The sequence below is a fragment of the Belonocnema kinseyi genome, chromosome 2, assembly GCF_010883055.1.
Source record: "Belonocnema kinseyi isolate 2016_QV_RU_SX_M_011 chromosome 2, B_treatae_v1, whole genome shotgun sequence".
Taxonomy (NCBI): domain Eukaryota; kingdom Metazoa; phylum Arthropoda; class Insecta; order Hymenoptera; family Cynipidae; genus Belonocnema; species Belonocnema kinseyi.
Window position 1 is genome coordinate 134,981,669 of NC_046658.1, and position 12,170 is coordinate 134,993,838.

A 12,170-nucleotide genomic window follows, 5' to 3' on the forward strand; every position below is an offset into this window, starting at 1 on the left:
GCTCGACACCTTGACAAATGTAATTCCATGTAGAAACATGCGTTTAAATAAAATATTTTACCAAAAAAGTTACCCACGCTTTAACTTGACAGACTGTACCTAGGTATACTTTCTGCGATGCCTATGATTGGCCAGACCGCCCCACCGTGAGGACTGGTCGAACTTGATTGGCCAATCAAGTCTTTTTTAAAAATCCGGGAAAACGGAAAGCCAAATCGGATTGGTATTATATCCATTGTCCCTATTAATGTGATTAGGGTGTTTTAAGATTTCGATCGATTCTCTATGTTTCCTTGGAAATTTGTTGTGTGTTTTTGCAATGACTGTTGTTTCATCAAATAAAATGTTATGTCCTGTTTCGATATGATTTTCAGCTAGTGCTGATTGTGTAAAATGTTATGTAGCAGTTGTCCTATTTTCGTAGGTGGTTTAAATATGGTTTGGATGTTGTGTTTGTTGAGAATTCTTCCTATTATTCTGCGACTCCTTGGATGTAGGGTAGGGTGGTGGTCATTTTTCTCTCTCTTTCTTTCATAGGTTGTGTTTACTTGTTTTTTTGAGTGTGTTTTCTTATTGCTTTATCAAGTTGTTTGTTTGTGTAATCGTTCTGTATTAGGATTTGTTTAACGTTTTGTAAATCCGTTTGTAAGTTATTTTTGTCTGTTATGGAGACAGCTCTGTGTACAAGGAAGTTGATGACCGATTGTTTTTGAAATGGGTGATGGTGGGAGGAGGCATGATTGGCCAATCAAGTTCGACCAGTCCCCACAGTGTGGCGCTCTGGCCAATCACAGGCTTCGTAGAAAGTATACCTAAGAAAATCATGGCCTGATATCTCAGTTTCAAGTCAGCCCTGAAGATGTGCACTGCAATGTTCAAGAAACGTCAGCAAACAATTCGTAGTTTTTTACACGAGTTAAACCCGAAATATCTCTTTTTATTGAAATGAATCATCGTGAAAGCATAAAATCTATTATAAAAGTAAAATAATTTTGTTGAGATCGTTTGCTAATTTAGACAGAATGAAAGGCGAACGTTTAACCCAGAGTCATACCACGATATGAATGGTCAGAATGTGTGAATGAGTGTGTGCTTATCATTAAATAATATCCGTCAGAGTTCCAGATTACATGTGCGATTTAAAGTCAGACTTGTGTTATTATATAGATCCAAGATCAAAGTGAGCAGAATGAAATATAGGTTCTTTGGAAAAAGTCTCTATTAAATTTGGGTTTCTTTAAAGGCCAAACTGGTTGCTTTTTTGGACCAAACTCATCGTTACTTACATTTTCAGGAAGAGGGGTTTATTTTTGTTGAAGATTCTTTAAAACCAAAAATTTTTTTTATTCTTGAATTCAATAAAAAACCCAGAGATTGTAATCAATAATAATAATAATTAATAAGCTGCAAATATACGTGACAGGAGTTCCTGGATATGTTAAACTTCGGAAATTTTTTCAAAATCCAACGTACATAACGAAAACTCTAGTTTTTTAAGTGTTAGAAATTCTAGATTTTAATCGAACTATCTACTTCGCTATTAAAATACCAATATATGAGAGGATAATAATGGATTTGGAAATAGTCATAATTCAGGATAGATGTATAATAATTATCCTCATCAAAATGGTCCAGATCAGTTATATTGAAATCCGATAAACAGCGCTAATCAGATGAATCATTCTTTTAATAATGCGAATCGATCAAAATTTTGATTTCGCAAATCAGATAAATCGTAGTTTCTATCGAAACTAAAATGATCGAAATAGAGCTCCGTCAATCTTAAGGGCGTCATAAAAAGCCAAATAGTATTAAAATTATTATGACGTCCGCGATCAAAACGAAAGAAATGCATCTTAGCTAAGTTATAAACTTTTATCAATTGGAGTGGAGTTATTCAAAAGATTAAAAAATAAAATCGATTCCGACGATAATATCATCGAATTGATGAATTAAAATAAGTCGATTCAAATGAAACTGTTAGAAGTAAATATAAAAAGAATTCGTTTCATAGATCCGAAAAATGTTCAAAAAGAAAAAAAACATAGAGTGTTTAGGGAAATATTTATAACCCGAAGAAAATTTTCCAAAAACCTCATTTTTTGTGATATTGAGTTATGCAATGCTGGTTATTAGATGTCATTATCTCAGATGAAGTAATGCAATTCAAGTTAGATATATGGAAAAATAAAGTGAAAGTAGACAGTATTCACGTAGTTTTTCTTTAATTTTTTATCCCTTAGGTAAAATTTTCTGAAAAAATATGCCATATTTTTCTGCTTTTTTTTCGCTCTTTAAACTTCGGAGAAAAAGGTGGCGACGCAAGCAGGACGTCCACTCAGCGCCGCCATCTACGAAAACTCACGAAAAATTATTATAATGCGATAAACGGTAAGTGGAGATTTTTTGCTTTTTTTGTTCTATGATAACATATATTACGTTTTCCAAAAAACTACCCCCAAGGCTCACACAACTCCCCCTTGCGATTATAATTTCCCCGAAACTACCCTTCCACGTGAACGTATGTAGCAGGACATTTATATGTATGAAAAAAGCATTAAAAATAATCAACTTAGAAGAAACTGTTAGTTGAAATTTTTTTCTCTTTTTTCGCTCTCCGATAATATATAATACGTTACTCAAAAACTACCCTTTAAGTCATACATATTCTCCCCTCTTCATTAAAAACGTTTTAAAAGTTGAAACCCCACCTTGAAAAAGGCAAAAATAATTAATAACTCCAAATTGATTACATAGCACTTCAAAATTTCCATCTCCACATAATTTTCCCGAAAAACTACTCTTCCACGTGAGTCTAGGCAGCGGAACATCTATATGTATGAAAAAAACATTAAAAATAGTCCAACTTAGAAGGAACTTTTAGTTCATATTTCTTTGATCTTTTTTAGCTCTCTGATAATATATAATACGTTCCACAAAAACTACCCCTAAGTCATACACACTCACCCCTCGTGATCAAAAACGTTTCAAAAGTTAAAAAACCACCTTCAACAATATAAAAATGCTTTTGGACTCAAAATTAATCAAATGAAACTGGTGAATTTGCCTCTCATTATAATATTCCCAAAACTACCCTTCCACGTGAACCTGTGCAGCGGAACAAATATATGTATGAAAAAAGCATTAAAGATAATCAAACTTAGAAGACACTGTTAGCTGATATTTTTTTCTTCTTTTTTTGCTCTTTGATAATGTATAATACGTATCCGAAAAACTACCTCTAAGTCATACATACCTATCCCTCGTGATGAGAAACGATTTAAAAGATGAAAAGCTACCTTTACGATGTAAACATGATTTGGAATAACAAATTAATCATATGACACTTAAGAATTTAGCCCTCTATTAAATTATCTCGAAAAACTACCCTTACACTTGAGCGTATGCAGCGTAACATATATATGTATGAAAAAAGCATAAAAATTATTAAAACTTAGAAAACATTGTTATTCGATACTTTTTTCTACTTTTTTGCTCTTTGTTAATATACAATTCGTTTCCAAAAAACTACCCCTTAGTCATACATACACACTCTTCGTGAACAATAACGTTTTATGAGTTGAAAAACCACCTTTTAAAATGTAGACATGTTTTAAAACTAAAAATTAATTACATTACACTTCAAAATTTCACCCTCATTATCGCTTCCTCAAAAAACTACCCTTCTGCGTGAATATGGGCAGCAGAACATATATATTTAAGAAAAAACATAACAAATAATACAACTTAGAAAACAATGTAAAAATGATTCAGAACTTCACATTAATTACATGACAAAGAATTTCCCTCTCATTATAAAATTCCAAAAACTACCCTTTCATGTGAATGTATGCAACAGAACATCTTCTGCTGGAAGATGTAATCAATTGGAGTTGTAAATTATTTTTACATTGTTCAGTGTGTTTTTCCAACTTTTAAAACGTTTTTGATTACGAGGGGAGGGTATGTATGACTTAGGGGTAGTTTTTGGGTGACGGATTATATATTATTGAAGATCAAAAAAGAGCATAAAAATATCGATTAGCAGTGTTTTCTAAGCTGTATTACTTTTATGCTTCTTTCATACATATATATGTTCCGCTGTATACGTTCACATGGAAGGGTATTTCTTCGGGCAAAATATGAAGAGAGGGAAATTTTGAAGTGCAATGTAATCAATTTGGAATTCTAAATCATATTTGCATTGTTCAAAGTGGTTTTCCAACTTTTTAAGCGTTTTTGATCACAAGGGGCGGGTATATATGACTTAGGGGTAGTTTTTGGGTAACGTACTATATATTATCAGAGAGCAAACAAGAAGAAAAAAATACCGACTAACAGTGTTTTTTAAGTTTTATTAATTTTAATGCTTTTTTAATACATATATATATGTTATGCTCCATACGCTCAAGTGGAAAGGTAGTTTTGGGAATATTATAATAAGAGGCAAATTTTCAATTTTCATCTTATTAATTTTGAGTCCTTAATCATTTTTATATCGTTCAAGGTGGTTTTTTAACTTTTAAAACGTTTTTGATCACGATGGGTGAGTAGTATGACTTAGGGGTAGTTTTTGGGGAACGTATTATATATTATCAGAGAGCAAAAAAAGAGAAAAAAATATCAACAGTTCCTTCTATGTTGGACTATTTTTAATGCTTTTTTCATACATATGTATGTTCCTCTGTATAGATTCACGTGTAAGGGTAGTTTCTCGGGAAAATTATGAAGAGAAGGAAATTGTGAAGTGTCATGCAATCAATTTGGAGTTCTAAATCATTTTTGCATTATTCAAGGTGGTTTTCCAACTTTTGAAACATTTTTTATGGCGAGGGGAGGGTATGTATGACTTAGGGGTAGTTTTTGGGTAACGTATTATACATTATCGGAGAGAAAAAAAGAGAAAAAAAATGTCAACTAACATTTTCTTCTAAGTTTGATTATTTATAATGCATTTTTCATACATATAAATATTCTGCTGGATACGTTCACGTAGAAGGGTAGTTTTTGGGAAATTATAAAGAGAGCGAAATTTTCAAGTGTCACATGATTAATTTGAAGCCCTAAAACATGTTTAAATTGTTGAAGGTAGTTTTCACATTTTGAAAACGTTTTTGATCACAGGGGGTAGTTGTGTAAGACTTAGTGGTAGTTTTTTGAGAAACGTAATATATGTCATCATAGAGCAAAAAGAAAGCAAAAAATCTCCACTTATCGTTTATCGCATTATAATCATTTTTGTGAGTTTTCGTAGGTAGCGACGCTGAGTGGATTTGCCTTGGTGGCGGCGCTGATTGGGCCGACCTATGAGAAAACGTTCTATGGCGCCCCATGAAGTTAGGGGAAGAGGGTATGCACCATAATCTTAATTTTTAAAAATATGATGAAATAATTTATTGACCTCAATTAGATTTTACGTCTCATTTCTCAAATCGCGAGAAATCTAATAATATGTCGTGATTATGAATAAAATGTAAAAAATTGCGAAAGTTTAATACTCCGAATGGGAAATTCTAAAGTGTATGTATGAAGAATATTTACAATATTGTTTATTGAATACAAAGAACCAGTTGGAACGCTGCATTCTTATTTAAAAGAACTTTTCCTGCTTGTAATGCATATTTTCTAAATGTAAATTTAATTTAAGGTACATTTTTCTCATGGACATAGGAAACAAAGGACTAGGCATGCCATTGCAGGGTTGATGCAATGAGGAGGGAGGTCCCCCACTTTTTGATCTCACGCGACAAACAAGGGAGCGCCCACATGTTTATATTTTCATGCACAGTTTTTCGGCAAAAATGCTCGTGCGCATAATCAAATGACATTTTGTTTAAATCGCAATATGATCGGAATTTCATATTTGCTTCACTTCATAATTCCACAATTTCCGGGATTGCTCCAGCAGATTAAATTACAATGATCCGGATTTACTTAAAGCTTGAAAACTATTTAGTTATATTATAAGATACGTATATTATATATTATTATAATTACCAATAGAATGGAAGATAACCGCCAGTGAAAGTCCCAGTTTGTAGACATTATTCATTGTTTCAAATTAGAGGGAAACCCAATGAATGTGGTAATGAAGAATTTGACTGACGATGTCACAAACGAATATTCTGGTGCTTCATTACATAATATAACTCATGTTATAGTCGTTATCTCTTAGCCAAAAAGCATTAATTTGTCTTTCTGAGATATTTACATTTGATAAGAGTCAGTTTAAAGTTAAAAAATTGTGGCTAGGAAAGAAAAAATAATATTCTAGATTCTACAATATTATGAATATTAAATATCTATATAGCAGTAATCTAATGTTCTAGAAATCACTCGGAGAAAAATAAATTAACTTATAATAAAAGCACCCCTCCCTGACATCGATTTTCAATCACTATCACGGTACCTCCCATACGTACATTTTTATTAAAGAAATATTAATAATAAGCTTCTTCTCTTATACTTAAGATTACTACAGCTTAAGGGATTTCAGGAGATTTCAGAGTATTTCACAAATATCACTAGTTTTTAAATATTACAAGCGATTCCAAGTTATTTAATCATTTTTACTTATATAGGGACCTAAATTGAATCACAAAACTATATGATTTAATGAGATTTGAAAGTGATATTACTTTCAAATTTGAAGTTGGGTGATGTCAAAGATGGCAAAATATTTATCTGGCTTTATCACACTTTCTTCAGAAATCCAGGCTCTTCATGCGTAGTAGAAATTCTAATTTTGTTTGTACAAATTTGCATAAGCTTTACACTAAATATTATGAGCCAAAAATTGCCTTTATCTGCGTTCCATGGTCAGCGAAATCATCCTAAAAAAAATAATAGGACTGAAACTTGCTTAGAAAAATAAATTACTCTCGTTTTAATCAAACAGTTTATAAATTATTAGCACAGGATATAATAGAAACCTTCTTGTTCCAATTGGTCAACTCATATAGTAATATTTGAGAGATTAGGGAAATATTACAGATCCTGTTTAGATTTCAGAATGGTTGACAATATTAGGAAAAAGAACTGCTACCCAATCCCACTCATGAGAGAAATACTAGACAACCTCTGAGATGAGCAAAATTCATCTCAAGAAGACAGAAGTAAAATTCCCCTAAATAACAAAAAAAGGTGATAACATAATAAGGATTTCAAGAAGAACCGTAAATCTTAGTAAGGAAGTACTAATAGTGGACTCCAGGACTCAAAGTTCTGTAACACGAACAAATCCACTATGACTATTTGTTGATCAGGCAAGTTATATAGTATAAATTGGATTAACAATTTTTTTATCTAAATAAAAAAATAGGAACTTAACTCAAACAAAACAGACTCAAAGGAAAATTGACTCTAAAAACAAGAAATTGTACAATGGATTCTATGGCCGAGTTTTTCTCTACCCGCAAGAAAACAAGTTGCTACCCTTTAATAAAAGACACTGGTTCTTCCTTGTATAATAAGCAGCACTCGCCCACTATTCCAGAGCCGACACCAATCCTGAGTAAGGACCTGGTTCTTCAACGACAACCCTTACGAGGAAGATCGACACCTCGACGACTGTCAACCAGGACCACGCAGATAAACTTCTCCAAGGGCTACCGTTAGCTTGTCAGCTTCCGGCACGGGCTGCCAACCGACTTTGTATGTAAATGACAATTAACTTTAATCTTTACTTTTTAATTGTTGCTTCATTAATTGTGTTCTCACCCTTCTCGTCGTTCTAGATCACAAGTCCCCTCCTTTGGTATTTCCACCGTAATATAAGGCAAAGCTAGGGATAGCCAAATTTATGCCTTTCTAAATTCAACTTTCGATTTTACGTATCGCCCTCCCCCAACCCCCAAATTTGGCAAGGATGAAAGCAGTTTTTCTTTCTTTAACAAATTAATTTCTCCTGTGGTATTTATTTTTAAGTAGAGTTTGGAATTACAGTGAAACTCTGAGACTGGGCCGGTTTTGGGAAACCAAAGAAACTACTTTAATTACTTCAAGTGGGGAAATACGCACTTTGCCTATAGCACAGTTTCTTAACCAGACAGACTATGATTTAAAATACTAAAGTGGGACTCCGATATCTGAACTTGATCGGACCTCTTTTTATACTCTGCCTCACTCCTTCTCTCTGTTTATTCAATACTTCTTATCCTTTTTTGTTTTTACTGTCGAATATTAGAACCTATTGGAGAGCTACGACAGCGCTGCTAATTAAGAAGAAACTTGAATTTCAATTAAACATTAACAACACATTTTATAGTAAATAATTAAGTTTAAGTCGCAATATAACATTCTTTACTAAAATAATTGATATCCACTGCTATTTTTTATGAACATTGCTCCAATAACTTCACGATGCTACTTCGCGTTATATATTCGCTGACAGATGGCGCTGTTGTCAATGCCAAGGTCATTTTATCATAGCACGAAAGAATCCGATTAATCCAATCGGCTTAATTAGGAATCAGAGGCGCACTGCTTTTTGAAGTGAGCATGCCATCGTGCTTATTTGCGTATGTCTGCTACTTCGAATGAACTGTCGAAACGTCGTGACGTATTCGCATAGTTAGGTCGTTAGGGCACATTGCATAATCGCAACGCTCCTGTTCGGGCATAATAATGTTATCTATTTCCCAAAAATTATTACTTTTAGCGTGCATTGAGTGTTTTTTGTCAAGTTAAAAAATTTCATCACGAGCATTTGTAAATCTAGTGGGAATTGGGATTGATACTTTTTAACCTATTAAATAAATATTTTTGTTTTCCTTCTTTTGAAAATTTTTAAAAGGATATTGGCTTTCATCTGGAGCGGAAAACTGAAAGTAGAAAGATAAGGTAAAATTTTAAAGACGTATTTTTAGTTTTGCATAAAAGTGTTTTTACGATTTTTTTGTTAAGTATGAAACAATAATGAAATACTAAAAAAAATCTTCATCAAAAACAAATAGTTTTATACGTATAGAATTTCCATCTTATATAGTGAAAACCCCTTTTTTTAATATGTTTAAAAAAATTATTTCACTATTTCATGTAAGTTTCAATTCACTTCTAGCTTAAATAAGCTTCAGTTCATGTATTTAGGGCAAAAATTTCATCCAGATTATGCTAAGAATGCGCATTATAGACGATTGGAGTTTAAATACAAATTCTAACCTAACTTTTATATCTTATTTTCAAATAGTAAATATTTCATGTATCAATTATTCAATGTTTACTAGAAGTTCGTTTTTGCTTCGAAATAAATTTATTTGAATTTGTAATCTTTTAAAAATCAAAATAAATACTACAATAATGGTTTTCCTTAGAAAAATATTTTGGTAAAAAAATGTATTTTTTCACTGTAATAGATGTAAATTTATCTAAAACCCTTTGTTTCCAATATAAGCTTATTTTTATTATCCAATAAATACTTTACACTTCACAAAAAATCGTTCAAATACTTTTGTTTCCAATTAAAAATATATCTTTAAAATCGTACCCATTCTTTCTAGTTCGCATTTTTGTCCACAGGTCGCGTATCGCAGTTTAACCATTCCTAATAACTTTTTCATTTCTATCGATATCAAAAAGGTCATTAGGATAATTTGCAAGTTTTTTTGTTGTGTATTAGAAAATTCGACAAAAATTTTTTCGGGCTTTGTAAGTGCCGAAACGTAAATATTCGTCAAAAACCAGGGAAAGAACATATTAACGATTACATTACACTTTTATAAATAAGAATGTAAAAAAAATGGTAAATATATAAAGAAAATTCTTCGTATACATTTATCAGACTATCTGAAATTAAATAATGATGACGAATAAAATTTGTACTCAATTTTGTAATTTATTAATAAGTAGACCCAGTCTGAGATACACAGATTAATAACACATACATTTAATATAGTAGTTTAAAATTGTATAGAGAATTTCGACTTTCTCACGTACAGGAAAAAGCTTTAATAGTTTTTTTATAGCCCTTCCCAGAATTGACGCCGCACCGCAGGTATAACAGTAACTGCGCGGGGTGCGCGAGATCTACGTTTGTCACTCCGGCGAGTACTCGAGCGTGAACAAACAAAAGTGGATCGAGCTACAATGAGTTATTTTTCACCCAACGTCAGCCCTAAAATCGGCGCTATGGAAGAATTTCACTGCTCTTTAATCGAGCTTGAACAGCGAGGCAATTAATCTAACTGTATTCGTTGAACTCGAAAAATATTGAACAAAAAGTACTTACAAAGTACGGAATACAACAATCGTGAACGTCAATTTCAAAGGTCAAGGTCTAGATCTAGCGCATGAATACCGCTACCAGATTTTTTTAAAGATTGTTTTTTCTGTGTGAATAATTTTAAATTTCTCTTTGACGAGGGTCTGGTCGTCTAATAAACAATCCCAGATTTCTGTTGGGAGCAAAGGAAAAACTTTGCCGGTGTCTATGTTTATTTTCGCCGGTGCTTCCCCAAGAATTGTGCTTGTATATAATTTATGAATAATCGCTACTTTTTTTGTTTCTTCCAATATTCCAAACACGTCACTATTCGGCCTTACTACTACCGTTTGTTTTTCGGACGGTATAGGGTTAGAAATACCATCTTTCACTGGAAAATGAATTTTTGTATGGGCAGGAAAAGTATATCTTTGAACTAAGAACACTAATCCTTCATCTCGATAAGGAATAAGTCGAAGAAATTGAAGTTCTTCAAATTTACATCCAAGTACGTATGAAAGAGGATCCATGGCTGCAGGGGACTTGGATCTGTACGGGGTAGAAGGACGAGGTGTGACAAGGGAAAGAGTCGTATCTGGCGAATTTCTGCGAGAAGAAGAAGAAGGTCTGTCATCAGAAACACCAGGACCAAGAGGAGGCTCGGGAACAGGAGGAGACCAGGCAGAAGATTGAGGAAGGTCAAGTGAAAGCGTCGTATCTGGGGAATGTCTGCCAGAAGAAGATTGTCTGCCAAGAGAAACACCAGTATTAAGGTCACTTTTGCGGAAAGGATCGGATTGTGAACTTAACTCTGCAACAAGAAACAGAAAATTAAATTTTCCTTAAAGCACAAAATCGTATTTACGTAATCATTCATTATTATATTATTATTAGAATTAATTTATCTTCATTTACGCACTATTTATGCATACTTATAAATAAATGGCACTAAAAATTCCATGGCATTGGATAAAATTGCAACTTGGTTCGGAAAGAAGTTTGTAACCCTGGCGGATGTTTTAGGTGAACATGATTTTATTCCATACCAATCAGAAGCAATAAAGACGATTTTGTCACATGGTTGCTCTTACTGGACCCTTATGAAAGTTTCAAAAGGGGAACCTACGATACCTAAATTACACTGCAGTCCCACTCTGAAAGCCGTTTCGGGAGTACCCTTTATATCCTTCTTACATTCTCGGTACTCACCAAACCATAAAAAATCAGGGCCTCATGAATCAGTTCTGTTAAAAGTTCGAATTAAAAAAATTTGTGTCTGTATTTTAGAAATTTTGGCTCTATAATATAATAAGTAAAGTGGAAATATTTGCGCTTGAAAATCGTTATCCATTAACCCTTGTGTAACCAAGCAAATAAATTTATACTATTGGCCAACCGGGGTACCAGGGTACTAATGTACGAACTTTAGACGCATATTGATTTATTTATGTATCACAAAGGTATTTTAAGCTACATATAATTGTTGAATAATGTACAATGAACTTTGAAATCCTAATTCAGATATAAAACGCGGACAGCTGTACCGTGAATTTCTTCATTGTGTAAATATCATATGTGTTGACCTACTAAGCAAAAGTGAAATTTACAAGGCGATTCATTAAAGAAATCTAGAGGTCGAGGCCAGTGCTTGTAACGAGTGCCCCTAACTCTTCTACGCATGCGTAGCGCTCGGTCTCTGATTCGTTGCTGTTCGCGCGCAATTTGAAATGCTAAAAATAACATTTTTATTGTTTATTATGAATAATGTCATTGTAACTTATATAAATGTTTATTAGACCGATATTAATGAATCTTGATCAAAATAAAAATTTATTAAGTGCATACTGTGCAAATAAAAAATATCCTTTGGTATACGAGGGTGAATCAAATATTAACCGGAATTCTTTTTTAATATTTATTTATTTATAAAACAATACAAAAATACTATTGATTATTTTTCTACATAGTCTCC